This window comes from Lagenorhynchus albirostris, chromosome 14 (genome assembly GCF_949774975.1).
Source record: "Lagenorhynchus albirostris chromosome 14, mLagAlb1.1, whole genome shotgun sequence".
NCBI classification, from domain to species: Eukaryota; Metazoa; Chordata; class Mammalia; order Artiodactyla; family Delphinidae; genus Lagenorhynchus; species Lagenorhynchus albirostris.
In genome coordinates this window covers 15,989,264-16,004,737 of record NC_083108.1, presented here as the reverse complement: position 1 = coordinate 16,004,737, position 15,474 = coordinate 15,989,264, and the positions used below count along the sequence as shown (strand labels likewise).

Here is a 15,474-nt window from a genome sequence, read left to right as displayed (position 1 = left end):
CATACAAAGTCCACTGAATTTGTACACGTACGTGGAGCCTTCGCAAGAGAATGAAGACCCAAAGAAGTGACCAGAGTAGGAAGCTTTTAGACCTTTTAGACGCAGAAACAATAAATTTGTGAAGAACTGACAAGACGAAGGGTTTGGGCTGTGGGTGGTAAATGGTGAAGAGGTAACAGGAAGAGAAGGGAGAGTTTAACAAGGTTTGTTTGTACAGAGTTCTTGGCTCCAGCTTCCCCGTCTCAAGGCCTTCCCTCCTCCTGGTACAGGGGACACACCTTTCACAGGGGAGTTTTAGGACCCGTTTCAGGGAAGAAAGGCGAGGGGAGAAGGTCAGAGTGATCCTTCTGCTTCTTCCATTTAAAAAAATTCCCTCAACTTAAGACCTTCCATATGCCAAGGTACCATATTTGGGGGTAGCGTTTCCTGAACCCCAGCAGCTCTTTCCTCTCCCCTCAGATCAGGACTCAGTAAAAAATATAACAAAAGCACTATACGCATTGCCTAATTCAACCCACAACTCTTCATCGAATTCCTGTTGAGAGGGCGCTGGCCACTGGAGGTCCAGCAGGGAACAGATCAGACAAGTTTCTGCTCCCACGGAACTTACCTTCCAGTTGGGGGAAACTCACGACAAAGAAAAATACAAATCAATATATACCATGCCAGGAAATAACCCAAGTGTCCATCAACGGAATAACAATTCTGCTAGATCCAAACCATGAAACTGAGAAACACTGCTCAGCCATAAAAGAAATGAACCACTGACACACCAAATGACACAGATTATTCTCGAAATAATTATGTGGAAGTGAAAGAAGCCAGCTACAAAAGGGTACATGCTCCACGATCTCATATACATACAAACTCTAGAAAAGACAAACTAGTCTCCAGTGACCGAAAGCAGATCAGTTGTTGTGTGAGGACGGGTAGACAGAGAGGGCAGGAAAGTGGGGTTGCAAAGGGGCATCGAGAGATCTTTTGAGGGGACAGATGTGTCCACTCTCTTGGTGGCGGTGATGGTTCCATGTGTGTGTGCACGTGTCAAAGCTCACCGAATTGAACACTTTAAATGCACAGAGTTCACTGTGTATCCATCATACCTACGCAAAGCTGTTAAATGTGTGTGTGTACACATACATACATTACGTCACATGCTACATGAAAAGGAAAGCAAGATAAGGAAGGCAGGATCCGCTGGGGGCAGGCAGGGAGTGCTATTTTGTTTCGTTTTTTTTTTTTTTTTGGCTGTGTTGGGTCTTCGTCGCTGCACGCGGGCTTTCTCTAGTTGCGGCGAGCGGGGGCTACTCTTTGTTGCAGTGCACGGGCTTCTCATTAAGGTGGCTTCTCTTGTTGCAGGGCACGGGCTCTAGGCACGCGGGCTTCAGTACTTGCGGTGCACGTGCTCAGTAGTTGTGGCTCATGGGCTCTAGAGCACAGGCTTAATAGTTGCGGCGCTTGGGCTCAGTTGGTCTGCGGCATGTAGGATCTTCCCGGACCAGGGCTCAAACCCGTGTCCCCTGCATTGGCAGGCAGATTCTTAACCACTGCGCCACACGGGAAGCCCGTGAGTGCTATTTTTTCTGACCAGATGGCTGGTCAGAGAAGGTCTCAGTGATCAGGTGATTTTGAGCAGAAACCTGAAGGCAGTAAGAGAACTGGCCATGGGGTTATCTGGGGAGAGAATATTCCAGGTAGAGGGAAGAGCAAGGGAAAAGGCCCTGTGGGCCTGAGTAACACTGGAGCTCAGTAATGGCTCAGAACTGGGTTAATACTTCAAGATCTGGACTGAATCATTGCCCCAAGCTTCACATACAGTCTCGCATCTGTCCTGCCTACCTGGGTAGAGTCCATGTCTTTGGACGGAGCCTGGCTTGTTAACACCTATATAAGCAGCGGTCACACTATACCAGCTCTGGAATCTGCACTAAGATTCTCATTCAAGAATTCCAAGACCTGCTTGACCTCATCTTCTCTGAAACGGGCAGGCAGCCTGACTGCACTTTCAAACTCTTATGACTGAGAGTGACTAACTGTGTCAAACAAATCACAAAAGACCTCAGGGTAAAAGGAGTGAACATTTACCTGGCGTTTGCTAAGTAACAGGCACTGTTCTAAAAACCTTATGTGTGTTATCTCAGGTCATCTTCCCCCAGCCTTGCAAGGTAGATACTGTTATTATTCCCACTTTACAGATATAGAAACTGAGGCAGATAGAAGCTAAGCTACATGCCCAATTAAGAGGCTGACACTTGAACCTGGGCGCTATGACTCTGGAGCCAGCCCTTGTAAGTCTCTACACATGGCCTCGCAGAGTGCTGCAAATCTCTGATTCTTTTTTTTTTTAAATAAATTTATTTATTTTTGGCTGTGCTGGGTCTTCGTAGCTGCGCAGTCTTTCTCTAGTTGCGGCGAGCGGGGGCTACTCTTCGTTGCAGTGTGTGGGCTTCTCATTGCAGTGGCTTCTCTTGTTGCGGAGCACGGGCTCTAGGCGCGCGGGCTTCAGTAGTTGTGGCACGTGGGCTCAGTAGTTGTGGCTCACGGGCTCCAGAGTGCAGGTTCAGTAGTTGTGGCGCACGGGCTTCGTTGCTCCGCGGCATGTGGGATCTTCCCGGACCAGGGCTCGAACCCTTGTCCCCTGCATTGGCAAACGGATTCTTAACCACTGCACCAGCAGGGAAGCCCAAATCTCTGATCCTTAACCAGTGGTCCCCCATATACCCCCACTGGCCTGGTCCAAGCCTGTCCCTGAACGTGGCTGGGACACCTTCCATATCTGGGGCAATCCTGTAGACTGAACTATGTCCCCCTAAAATTTATATGTTGAAGCCCTAACTCCCAATATGATGGCATTTGGAAACGGGGCCTTTGGGAGGTGATTAGGTGGGGCTTTCGTGACAGGATTAGTGCCTTTATGAGAAGAGACACCAGAGAGCTTGTCCTCTCTCCCCACCCCGACCCCCGCTTTCTCTCTCTCACTATCTTTTCAGTCCTCAGAAATGTCAGCCCATGATTCTGTGATTACAAAGTGAGACTGAACCCCAGATGGCCCAAGAACTTCCCTCATGTTATTGGTCCTCTCTAAGTTCTCAGAAGGTGTCGATGCAATGGCCTTTCCCGAGCCATTCAGCGTGTGTCCAATTTCCAGTGACTAGTGCATCTTTCTCTGGCTGTCCCACCATCTGGGGAGGGGCTCAGGGACTGACCTGTCACCTGCCCCCAGACTAGCATAGATCTGCCCTGAGAGTCAGCACCATAGTGGGAGCAACTGCCCAAGTCTGGTCCCCAGGAAAGGATGAGCGAGCACACAGGAAAGGCTGAGTGTCCCATGGCGTGGTTCCCATCACCACCCACTCCACTGAGACACTTACCTACCAAAGTTAAAACCGGAATGTGGCGATGAGCAGCAATTATCAGCACGGACCTATCATCCTGGGGACCAAATGGGTGTTTCTTGTCACACCCTTGGGACTCGCTCCAGAAATGTTCCAGGCAGTGGTCTGAGGAATGGCCACAAAGCGTATCTGCTGAATTCATTCAGGAAGAATGCCGCAGGAGCCCGTCCCAGCTCCGTGCTGGGAACACAGAGGCCTTCCTGGTGCCAGAAAGCTCTACCACTCCTCCTTAAGACTTGTGACACCTACTTAAGCTCACGGGAACACGAAGTTCACAAAATGCGTTCTGACCTTGGATGAAATGCCTTTTCCCTCTTAGCCAAGACATAGCAAGATTCAGTCATCTTTATTTCTACCCAGTGGGTCCTTGATCAAACGTGTTAATTATATTTTATCCTCCAAGAGGCAAATAGCAGAGAGGAAAAACACTGCCAAACTAAGCTACCTTTCTTTTTTTTTTAAGTTAATTTTTATTAGAGTATAGTTGCTTTACAATGTTGTGTTAGTTTCTGCTGTACAGCAAAGTGAATCAGCTATACGTCTACATATATCCCCTCCTTTTTAGATTTCCTTCCCATTTAGGTCACCACAGAGCACTAAGTAGGGTTCCCTGTGCTATACAGTAGGTTCTCATTAGTTAGCTATTTTATACATAGTATCAATAGTGTATATATGTCAATCCCAATCTCCCAATTCATCCCACCCTCTTTCCCCCTTTGGTATCCATACGTTTGTTCTCTACTTCTGTGTCTCTATTTCTGCATTGTGAATAAGTTCATCTGTACCATTTTTCTAGATTCCACATATAAGCGATGTTATACAATATTTGTTTTTCTCTTTCTGACTTACCACGTCTCTGCAAATGGCACTATTTCATTCCTTTTTATTAAGCTACCTTTCTTACCTCTAAATTGTCTTGTTTTTAATCAGTTCCAAAATTATAGTTCAGTGTGGGGAACATGTTCAGATGGCACAAAGTAACTATTATTTATAGAGTATTCTAAATTCTTTGCATGTGTTGATTTAATCCCTGTGCCAACCCTATAGAGGAGGTACTATCTTTATCCTCATTTTGCAAGTGAGGAAGTGGAGGCCCAGAGAGGTTAAGTAACTTGCCCAAGATGACACAGCTTGTAAGAGATAAATCTGGGATTTAAATCCAGACAACCTGGCTTCAAATCCTTGCTTTCAATGGTGGATATAATCTCCTGTCCTTTGTAAGTGAAGTTGATGGTAACACTTCTACCTTTAGCAGGATGCATGCCTTGAGGTGTTTCTTCCAGGAATGGAGATATTCTTAACGGATTCACCACTACTCATTTGCCCAGCCTCATTTACAACCAGCAACTCATGTTTTTTAGATGTTTGGGAAAGAATCTGTGTTTCCCTGGGCAGAGAAGGAGGCTGAGGGTCCCTCCAGGGGCCAAAGTCTTTGGCTCAGACAACAAGCACTTATGAACAAGCTTCTGCCAGCTACAAACCAGAGTGGCTTCAGGAGTGTCCCAAGACTCCTGGCATCTGTCTGTCCATCCAGATGTGAGGAATAACTGAAAAGGCCGAGACATCACGAAAATCACAGATTCCACCTTCTAAAAACCATCCAAACAGGGTTTGGAGTATAAACACGTATGACAAAAACATCTTCAACCCTGTGTCTGGGTTACAGCTCTCCTGTTAAATATCCATTTCCTTCTTGTCTTTCAAAATTCTCCATTGATTCTAACATTTTCAAAACTATTCATATAAAATTATTCTGGCTCTAAACACACCTGGTATTATATGCTAGGACAGAGTAATTCTTTCAGAGTAATTCTGGGAACACAAGACTTTCAGGAAGTGATAATTAGTAACAACGAATACTTGTTGCACTGACCTGCACACTTCGCCGATCATTTTGCGTGAATCATCTCAATACATCATCACAAACACTCATTTTACGGATGAAGAAACTGAAGCTCAGAGACGTTAACTGGCTTGCTCAATGCCACACAGCTCACAAGCAGCAAAGCTTATTTTAAACTCTTAAGGGTACAGTAGATTACAAAATGCGGCCACTAATTCCTCTCACCCAGTTATGTACACCCTGTTGCAATGTGACATTCCTGCTCCACTCTTTAAGAGGTGGCCTCTCTCTTCCCGCCTCTTGAATCTGGTCCGGCCCTGTGACTTGCTCTGGCCCAGGGGACGTGGTGGGGATGGTGTTGTGAAGGAGCTCAAGAGGGCTTGCAGCTTTCTCCTGGATTGCTCCCCTGAGACCGACACATAGGAAGCCAGTTCCAGCCAACGGGAGGGTAACAGTCTACGTGGAGGAGAACTGAGGTGGCCCAGCCAACAGCCAGCATCAACTACCAGACCTGTCGGTGAGACCATCTTGGACCTTCCAGCCTGGCCAATCCCCAGACTGACTCAAGTCCATGAGTGAGCATGAGTGGGCCAGGCAACTCCAGGGGAAGAATCGCTGCCAGCCCACAGATTCGTGAGAAATAATCAGCTTCTGCTGTTGCAGGGCCCTCTGTTTTGTTTTGTGGTGGTTTATTATACCGTTTCTCAACCTCAGCACTACTGGCATTATAGAATGGCTGGTTCTTTGCTGTGGGGTGTTGCCCTGGGCAATGTCAAACATTCAGCAGCCTCCTTGGCCTCTACCCCCCGGATGCCAGTAGCACCCCTTCCCAGCTGTGACATCAAAAATGTCTCCTGGGCTTCCCTGGTGGCGCAGTGGTTGAGAGTCCGCCTGCCAATGCAGCGGACACGGGTTCATGCCCCGGTCCGGGAAGATCCCACGTGACGCGGAGCGGCTGGGCCCGTGAGCCATGGCCGCTGAGCCTGCGCGTCCGGAGCCTGTGCTCCGCAACGGGAGAGGCCACAACAGTGAGAGGCCCGCGTACCGCAAAAAAAAAAAAAAAATGTCTCCAGACATGGCCAGATGTTCCCTGGGGGCATAAACATAAGTGACCCAGGAAGTCTTCATATTGATTTTTTTCCCTTCAAAATCTTGAGTAAATACCCAGTTATGGTAGAGTTGGAAAAACGTTCTTTGCCCTTTGACCACAGATGCCTCCCAGGTGGCCTGGATGAACTCAGCTGCTATCTTCTTGGGAACCAGCTCTATGTTATCAGGTAAAGCTGGTCAGCCCTATGCCAAGGTAGGTAAATAGCATTTTTTTAGAATGCTCAGACACACCACGTATTAGTTTCCTAGAGCCGGCATAACAAGCTACCGCAAAGAGAACAGCATAAAACAAAAAGTTATTCCTTCCCAGTTCTGGAGGCCAGAAGTCCAAGATCAAGGTCTCAGCAGGTCTTCAGCTCCCTCTGAAGGCTCTCTGGAAGAATCTCTCCTTTTGCCCCTTCCCAGCCTCGGGTCGCCGCTGGCAATCCTGGGCTTTTCGCACCTCACAGCTGCATCGCCCCAATCTCTGCCTGTCTTCACGTGGCTGTTTTCACACTCCATCTGTGTCTTTATAAGGACACCAGTTTTCAGTTTTCTCTTTATAAGGATACCAGTCAGGGCCCATATTAATCTAAGTATGATCTTATCTTCATTTAAATAATTACATCTGCAAAGACCCTATTTCCAAACAAGGTCACTTTCTGAGGTTCCAGGTGAACACGAATTTGGGGCGCCCTGTGCAACCCATACTCATATGAGCAGACTGGCTTGCGATGACTGTGCAGTTCTCCCGGCCACTGTTCCCACCAGGCCTTCTGCAGGGTCTGCCTCCAGCCCAGCCAATGCCAGGGCTGAGCTGATGAGAGATCAAAAGGGGCTGCTTGGGCTTCCCTGGTGGCGCAGTGGTTGAGAGTCCGCCTGCCGATGCAGGGGACACGGGGTCGTGCCCCGGTCTGGGAAGATCCCACATGCCTTGGAGCGGCTGGGCCCGTGAGCCACGGCCGCTGAGCCTGCGCGTCCGGAGCCTGTGCTCCGCAACGGGAGAGGCCACAACAGTGAGAGGCCCGCGTACCGCCAAAAAAAAAAAAAGGGGGGGCTGCTTCTCCATCCCTCTAACCCTGTCGGAGCTCCTGCCCTGGCCACCCCCCTCGTCTCCCTCCTTTCTGCCTCACTTGTAACCTGGGCTCACTCTCAGCACTGGTGGACATGACCGTGACCATCCAAAGAGGCCTCCTTGCTGCGGAGAGGAGTGTCTCTCTCTAGGTGTGGGTTCCTGGACAGATTTGTATCTGTTGCTTTGCTGCCTGTCTTTAAATTGTGTTCATAAGAGACCACAGTTCCCCATTTGTATACACGTCCTCGTGACTTGCTTTCACTATGAGGTAGAAAACATCTATCAATATTTGCATTTTCTTCCCCTCCTCCTGACCCCTATGTCTTTAGGGGAAAAAAAAAAAAAATTTCACGCTACAGTGCAAACCATACTGTTATCATTGATGTTTCTCTCTCTTGGAATGCTTTCTTGGCTTTCCATGTCTTTTGTCTGCCAAGCACACTTGACCTGTGGTAATGGAAAGGTCACACAACACTGATCAATCTCTCCAAGTAGTGTCATTTGCCCAAACTACGAGATTAGGGTGGTATGAGGAGGAGAACGCAGGAAGGACGGGGGAAGAGGTGCTACCCGGTTGAGGAAAGAGGCAAGATGAAGAGTGTGGATAAATACGGAAGCAGGGCTCTTGGCCTCAAAGCAGAACTGCAGATCAGGTTTAGTAAACCAGAAAAAGCTGGGAAACACAGAAACAGGAGCTTTCAAATATCTAAGAACTCAGATTTAATGACTGAAGGACTAAACCCAGGTAGGTGAAGCAAAGTACTTTTCTTTGGGAAACTATGAGATAATCAGGTGATTTATGGTGCATTGATAATGGCAAGAAAATTCAAGATTAATGTTGTAACTAACAGCTCACTTTCAGTCTTTGAAAGGCATTTGCACAACATCCCACCCATTTTCTTAACCAGCGCTTAATAAACGGGTAGAAGTCAAACTACTTTGCAGATGAATGTTTTCGGGTGTAAAGTATTTTGCATCTTGGACAACACATTGCAATCACCTGGGCTGGGGACTGACTTTGTCAAGGGTGAAGGCCAAGCGTTAGTGGGTTTTATTGCCCCGCTCATGGGCAGCTACAGCTCAGAACTACTAGTGTAGAAAGCCCGAACTTTTAAAGATTATTAGTATCCCACATATTTACTACTAAGCAGAAAAGAATGCAGTCACATCTTTTGTTATCTTGCCCTACCATTCTCCTTGCCTTAGGACTGAATACTTTTTCCCAGTAGGGGTCTACTTTTCAAAAGGGCAGGCCAGGAACTTGGAAAGAGTGCATTCTGTCACATTTAACCTTTTATTTGTACGATAAACCACTGCCCTGCTGGACTTCAGAGCAGAGAATGAGGACCCCCTGCCCCTTCCACAGCACTAGCTCCCTTGCTAAGTTTCTCTTCCCTGTGTTGGCCTCTCCCATGTAACCTGCCCACCTGACCCTGGGGCTTCACCATGGCTACTTCTTAACTTCCTTAACACCCTACAGATGTTGGGTTTGCCTATATTCCTGGCCCTCTATAAAAAAACAAATAACAATAGCAAGTCTCAATTCCTAAATGGTATCTCATCAGTAAAAGAAAACACATTAAGCTTCCCTTCTGGCTAAAAAGTGAGTATACTATTTTAGCTTAGTGTAAGACCCAAATGAGTCAATCAAGAAATATGTATTGTAGGGCTTCCCTGGTGGCGCAGTGGTTGAGAGTCCGCCTGCCGATGCAGGGGACACGGGTTCGTGCCCCGGTCTGGGAGGATCCCACATGCCACGGAGCAGCTGGGCCTGTGAGCCATGGCCGCTGAGCCTGCGCGTCCGGAGCCTGTGCTCCGCAACGGGAGGGGCCACGGCAGTGAGAGGCCCACATACCGCAAAAGAAAAAAAAAATTAGAAAATAAAGAAATATGTATTGCATGCTCAGAGGAACAAGGCAAGAGCAGAAGATATACAAGTACTCTGTGTATATTCTCAAGGATCTTGCCATCTAGACCAGGGGTTGCAAACTATGGTCCACAAGCCAAATCTGGCCCCCAACTGCTTCTATAAATAAAGTTTTATTGGAACACAACCATGCTTTTGTGTGTGTGTGTGTGTGTGTGTGTCTGTGTGTATGGCTGCTTTAGCACCATGCTGGCAAAGCTGAGGAGTTGTGACAGAGACCATCTGGCCTTCAAAGCCTTAAATATTTACCATCTGGCCCTTTATAGAAAAACTTGCCAATGCTGATCTAAGCAAACTAACAACCACAACTACAACAACAAATATATATTCGAGATGGATGGATGGATAGATAGAGATAGATGGATAGATAGATAGATAATGTATTAATGTGAAACAGAGAGGGTTCCTGCCTTTAGGAGGCCCACAGTCTACTGAACAATCATTAATCCTGAGAAGTAAATAAGCACCCAATGCGGGGACTGTGCAAAGGAGAAGAGGATGTTTGAGGCTGGGTACCAGATCCATGGGTAACTAGAATTGCCTGTGAGCTGTACAGGTAGATTCTAAGGTGAATGGGGTAAAGAGGAGAGTGGGGAAGGCCTTGGCAAAATTGGAATGAAGAGGCAGGAAGTCCAATCCATGGCTGAGGGGCGGCCGTGGCAGGTGGGCTGCTTCCCAGTCTATTGGAGTATGCGGGCATGACTTGTTTACCACTTGTCGTCCCTGATGGACTTGAGGTTTTATGTGGGTGCAGACAATGTTCACATTGTTCACTTCGACCCTGGCATTAAGCAACATGCCTGCCGTATAGTAGCTGCTTGATGAATATAATTTAAAAAGTAAATAATGAATGAATAAACGGATGTCTGGAATTATCAGGTTGATATGCCATAAGCCAGTTGAGTCAGGCATTTCAACCATGGTAAAATGACCTCTGACCTTACTTTGAAACAAAGGCATAGATGAGGAGATAAGAAAGCTTTTATTAGCAACTACTCTATAACAAGCCTTTTACAAGCACTAAATCATTTAATTCTCTCAGCCACCATTTTAGGGACGAAGAGATTGAGTTTCAGAGAGGTTAAGTAACTGGCCAAGGTCACACAGCCAGAAAACGGCAGAACTAAAATGCAAACCCAAGTCTTCACTTTGTTATTTTCAGCTCCGAGGCTATGTACACACACCCATGCCTACCAGTCATTTTCATACCATGCTCTGCAGACCTCAGTCTCCTCAGAGCCACCGTAAGTGACATGAAGATCAATCCAGCAGCACTGGGGACCAAGAGCACAGACTCCCCAGCCAGCTTCAACCAGAGTTGTTTTCATTTCTCTACTTCACACATGGAGCTTCCTGATTTCATCCAAACACATAGTTCTTAGGGGAACGAAAAAGAATGAGAAACCACTATACTGGACCACGCTACTTCCTCAAACCAAGCCAGGAGGTACAGTTTCTAGCCTTAACTCCACCACCAACTTGCTATGGGGTCAGGGTCCATCACTTCTCCTTCCTTCCATTCTTACACAAGAAATGTTCCGCGACAGATGCTGAAATCCCATGAAGCTTCTTAACTTTCCAGAGAGAATAAGATTAAATGAAGAGCCCATTTAATGAATGAAAATGGCTGGGCCACCTTGAGTAAAATTCTAGATAAAGTTGTAATTCCATCAATGACAGCAAATTAGAGGAGTGTGATGAGTTACCAGGCAGAGCTCAGCAGAGTCATTGCTGGATGCCTTGTTTGATGACTGCTAATCGCATCCAGCAGAACTCAAAAACCAAACAGGAGCCAATCTTTTGGCCTTACCTCATAGTAACCAGCACGTGACAGAACGTGGGTCTCTTAGTAAACAGTCCACAGAGGCACATCCACTTACCAATAGAGATGTAATAGATGAATATATTGATTCTCAAAGAATTCACAACTGGAGACAATGCCACACTCATCTATGGTCTGACCATTCTTATACGAAGTTACCTCTGGCTGGGGCTGACCTGAAAATAAAGAAATAAGAATATTCTTATTATGTGAAGCATCTTTAGAAAAAATATCATAAAGCTATGAATAAGAATGGGTGATAAAAAAAAAAGAATGGGTGATAAACAATAGGGATAAACATGCTGTATATGTCACTTGGGGAACTAGAAAAGCTTCCTCTCATTGATAAAAATGCATCCTTTGGACTTCCCTGGTGGCACAGTGGTTAAGAATCCGCCTCCAATGCAGGGTACACGGGTTCGAGCCCTGGTCCGGGAAGATCCCACATGCCGCGGAGCAACTAAGACCGTGCGCCACAACTACTGAGCCTGCGATCTAGAGCCTGTGAGCCACAGCTACTGAGCCCGCGCGCAGCAACAAGAGAAGCCACCGCGATAAGTCCGCACATTGCAACGAAGAGTAGCCCCTGCTCGCCGCAACTAGAGAAAGCCCGCATGCAGCAACGAAGACCCAACACAGTCAAAAAAAAATAAATTAATTTTTAAAAAATGCATCCTTCAATAAACACTATTGGGCACGTTACATGCCTAAGATGATGCGGTGCTGGGGTGAGAGTGGGGCAGACAAAATGAAAAATGTTGCTCCTAATCTTAAGACGCTATTAAGAAAAACTATAAAACTTAAAAAGAAGCCAAAACTGTGGATGGTATCTTGTTTCAGTGTCACATGGGAGCAAAGGTCCATCTAAGAGTTATGTAGGGGAATGTACTTTGTTTCATCAATGATTACTATTGATTAAAATTCCCAGATTTAGTGAAGTTACATATAAGCTTGTAGATTTGCATTCAATGGAGATGCAAATAATCTCTGTCTAGCAGACAAGATAACCCCACAAATTATGGTTTATTGCCCTATAGGACATTAACCAGTGTTTTATCTAATGCAGCAATCTTATCCTAACACTCCTTTATTAAGTTGCCTATAAATACCCAATTCCTCAAATGTTCTTTGACCAGCCTTCATATTTTCTGGTTCCCTCTTTATTCAAAGAATTGAATAAAATCTTTGAAGTTCACTCTGTATTTGCATGGGAGTGAAAATTATACTTTAACAGTGCTCAGAGTTGAGTGTATGTTATGGTACAAAAGACGGAAGAACAAAGTAGATTAGCTAAAACCATGTCTTCCTAAGGATAAAGGAGTTTGGAATGTAGGTTTCCCAGGCTGGTACTGTGCACATGTGAGTGACATCATCACAAAATTGACCTACGTTTTCTCCCTCAGAAGGGGTTCATCCTCCCCTGGTGATCATTAACCGGATGTAATGCTAAGGGGCTAATCTGGTAAACCCCCCAGGAATTCCATTCACCCCTTGGGATCTTTTTTCCCCTTGTGACAGACAGGGCAGGAAGGTTTCCAGCCTGTGCCAACGAGCTTTTTCACTAGCTTCCATGTCATTGAAAATGTATAAAATGTACCATCTATACCGGAGGAAAGCCCAGTATTTGGGAGCAATACACCATTCTGAATCCATCCCAGGAACATTCTTGTGTTTCTGTCTTATCACACGATCTTTGGCGAGCAACCCCAGAGATCATTAAGAGAAAAACTCCATGTTCTCCTAAGGCTTAGAAGGGGGAGAGCTAAAAATGTCAGGGGCGGGAGTAACAAGAAAGTCAGTGAGACCTGTACCGTGGACAGGACCTGAGGGGGGCTCAGGGACCCTCTCCCTTCCTCTCTATGTCTCTTCTAATTTGGGGTCTCCCAGCTGCGCTACCTCTTTCCTTCTCCTCCAGGTAAGCACCTGCATAGTTGATCCCTGGCTCCAGGAGCAGACAGACCTGCGTGCAGGGACACATCTCCAGCAGCTTCTTACCTGAGTCTCTTTCAAACAAATGACTAAACCACCAAAGATGAGCTTCCCTGAAAACCTATCAAGGAAGCTGCTGATCATATTTCATTTCTGCCTGTTCTGATCAGACTTGGGTTCCCATTCCCAGCAGTTTTATCAGATTCCTTCTCAGGAAGCATTTAATTGCTCCTTTTGTGTGTGTTCCTGACTTTTATTGTAGCCATTATATCAAGTATGCATGAGCTGAGCCTGGGGAACTCATTCTGATCTCTTGGGCTCCAGTGTTTCATTTCAGCCAGAGCAGGGCTGATTGAGTCCTCTGGTTTCTTACTGGCTGACTGGTTTTTTCCCTTCGTGTGGTATAGAGCTGAATAATCAGCCGCAAATGAGACTTGCACAGGGAAGTGGTATCTTGTACCTTGTGGGTGGTTCTCTTTTCTCCCTCTACTTGCTGGAAATCTCACCCAAAAATCCTACCCTTGTTTTTTTTTTTAAAGAGTCAATTTTATTCAGTTATTTATTTTGGCTGCATTGGGTCTTCGTTGCTGCACACGGGCTTTCTCTAGTTGCGGTGAGCAGGGGCTACTCTTCGTTGTGGCGCGCGAGCTTCTCATTGTGGTGGCTTCTCTTGTTGCGCAGCATGGGCTCTAGGTGTGCATAGGCTTCAGTGGTTGTGGCACGTGAGCTCAGTAGTTGTGGTTCGCGGGCTCTAGAGCGCAGGCTCAGTAGTTGTGGCGCATGGACTTAGTCGCTCCGCGGCATGTGGAATCTTCCTGGACCAGGGCTCAAACCCTCGTCCCCTGCACTGGCAGGCAGATTCTTAACCACTGCGCCACCAGGGAAGTCCCTACCCTTGTTTTTTAAGCCTACCTGCAGGTTGCATATTGAGAGCCACTTTCAGAACGTTTCACAAGTATCTGGCTAATGTGTGAGGGGGCCGGTAGCCAAGGTTAGGGTCCACCCAAACACCGGGGCTTCCTAGGGAGACAGGGGGCTACTCTGAAGGCTCAGTAGTGGACTTGAGCCCATTCCTCTATCCGGATGCCTATGGACAAACACCGAGAAAGAGGGGGGGGCTATGCTCTCGGCCTGGGGAGTCTGGGTGCACAGTCCTACACCCAAACATCCACATTGAAAGGTGAGATTTTATTTTGACTTCTGCTAAGGAAGCACAGCCATTTCAGAGGCTGGCTCTTCTCCTCTCTGGACTTAGAAAAATGGATTGGGGGCAAAAAGTTTTCTGTCATCCCTCAGGAAAGGCCATCAGTGCCCTCCATGTTTTCAAGGGTAGACATAATCCAGGAAAGAAAAGAAAACAACTCACAAGCTACAGTATACCACTTCCCTACCCAATTATTTCACTTCTATTTTCTTTTAATAATAAATCCCTTTTCCCACGGTGGGCACCAGTTCTGGAGTTCTGGATTATTTATTCTCCAGTCAGGGGGAATTCCAGCCCTCTGCTTTCCCTCCACTGGGCATGTATGTCTTGGTTTTAACGTTTTCACTGCTGACCAGCATAGCTGAAGAAAGCAAGCAGTGGGGAGATGAATTTAGGCAGGCTGGGGATATCAGTAAAAGGTGATAAAGAAAAGTTCAGTAAATTGTCTAAAGTGAAGTTACTCATGCCATTCCCATGCACCACAGGAAATTAAGAGTGGATTCTAAAAAAAAAAAAAAGTTCTGATGAACCTAGGGGCAGGACAGGAATAAAGACGCAGACATAGAGAATGGAATTGAGGACATGGGGAGGGGGAAGGGGAAGCTGGGACAAAGTAAGGGAGTGGCATGGACATATATACACTACCAAGTGTAACATAGATAGCTAGTGGGAAGCAGCCGCATAGCACAGGGAGATCAGCTCGGTGCTTTGTGACCACCTAGAGGGGTGGGATAGGGAGTGTGGGAGGGAGGCACAAGAAGGAGGGGATATGGGGATATATGTATACATACAGCTGATCACTTTGTTATACAGCAGAAACTAACACAACATTGTAAAGCAATTATACCCCAATAAAGATGTTTTTTTAAAAAAAAAAGTTAGGGAACAAAACATACCTTTTATATATATTTATATTCTTATTAAGGATTAAATACTTTGCACAAAATGTGTGATTAATAAATATATGTGTGTGCAAAAAACAAAACAACAAAACAAAAAAGAGTGAATTATCTGAAAAAAGAACCAGTGTGGGAGTTGCCTAACCAAGAATCACAACGGGTAGTAAAGGAGATCACTAAAACGTGTCCAGAAAGGTATTCAACGAAATCTTCTAGAAAAAAAAATCATAGAGGATTCAGTTGCTCAATCAGTGACTCAGAACTAACTTCCCAGGTTATTTTCCCAGGTGA

At 46.2% G+C, this 15,474-nt stretch overlaps 1 protein-coding gene across 2 annotated transcripts in view; it reads right to left on the bottom strand.

The window, feature by feature from the left end:
* The window catches only part of ALPK2 (alpha kinase 2), a 128,527-nt gene that overhangs the window by 100,962 nt on the left and 12,091 nt on the right, over window positions 1-15,474 (bottom strand). For both annotated transcript variants that reach the window (XM_060121080.1, XM_060121081.1), the window contains exon 3: window positions 11,210-11,327. The gene's annotated coding sequence lies outside the window, so the exon portion shown is untranslated. The remainder of the gene's footprint in view (window positions 1-11,209; window positions 11,328-15,474) is intronic.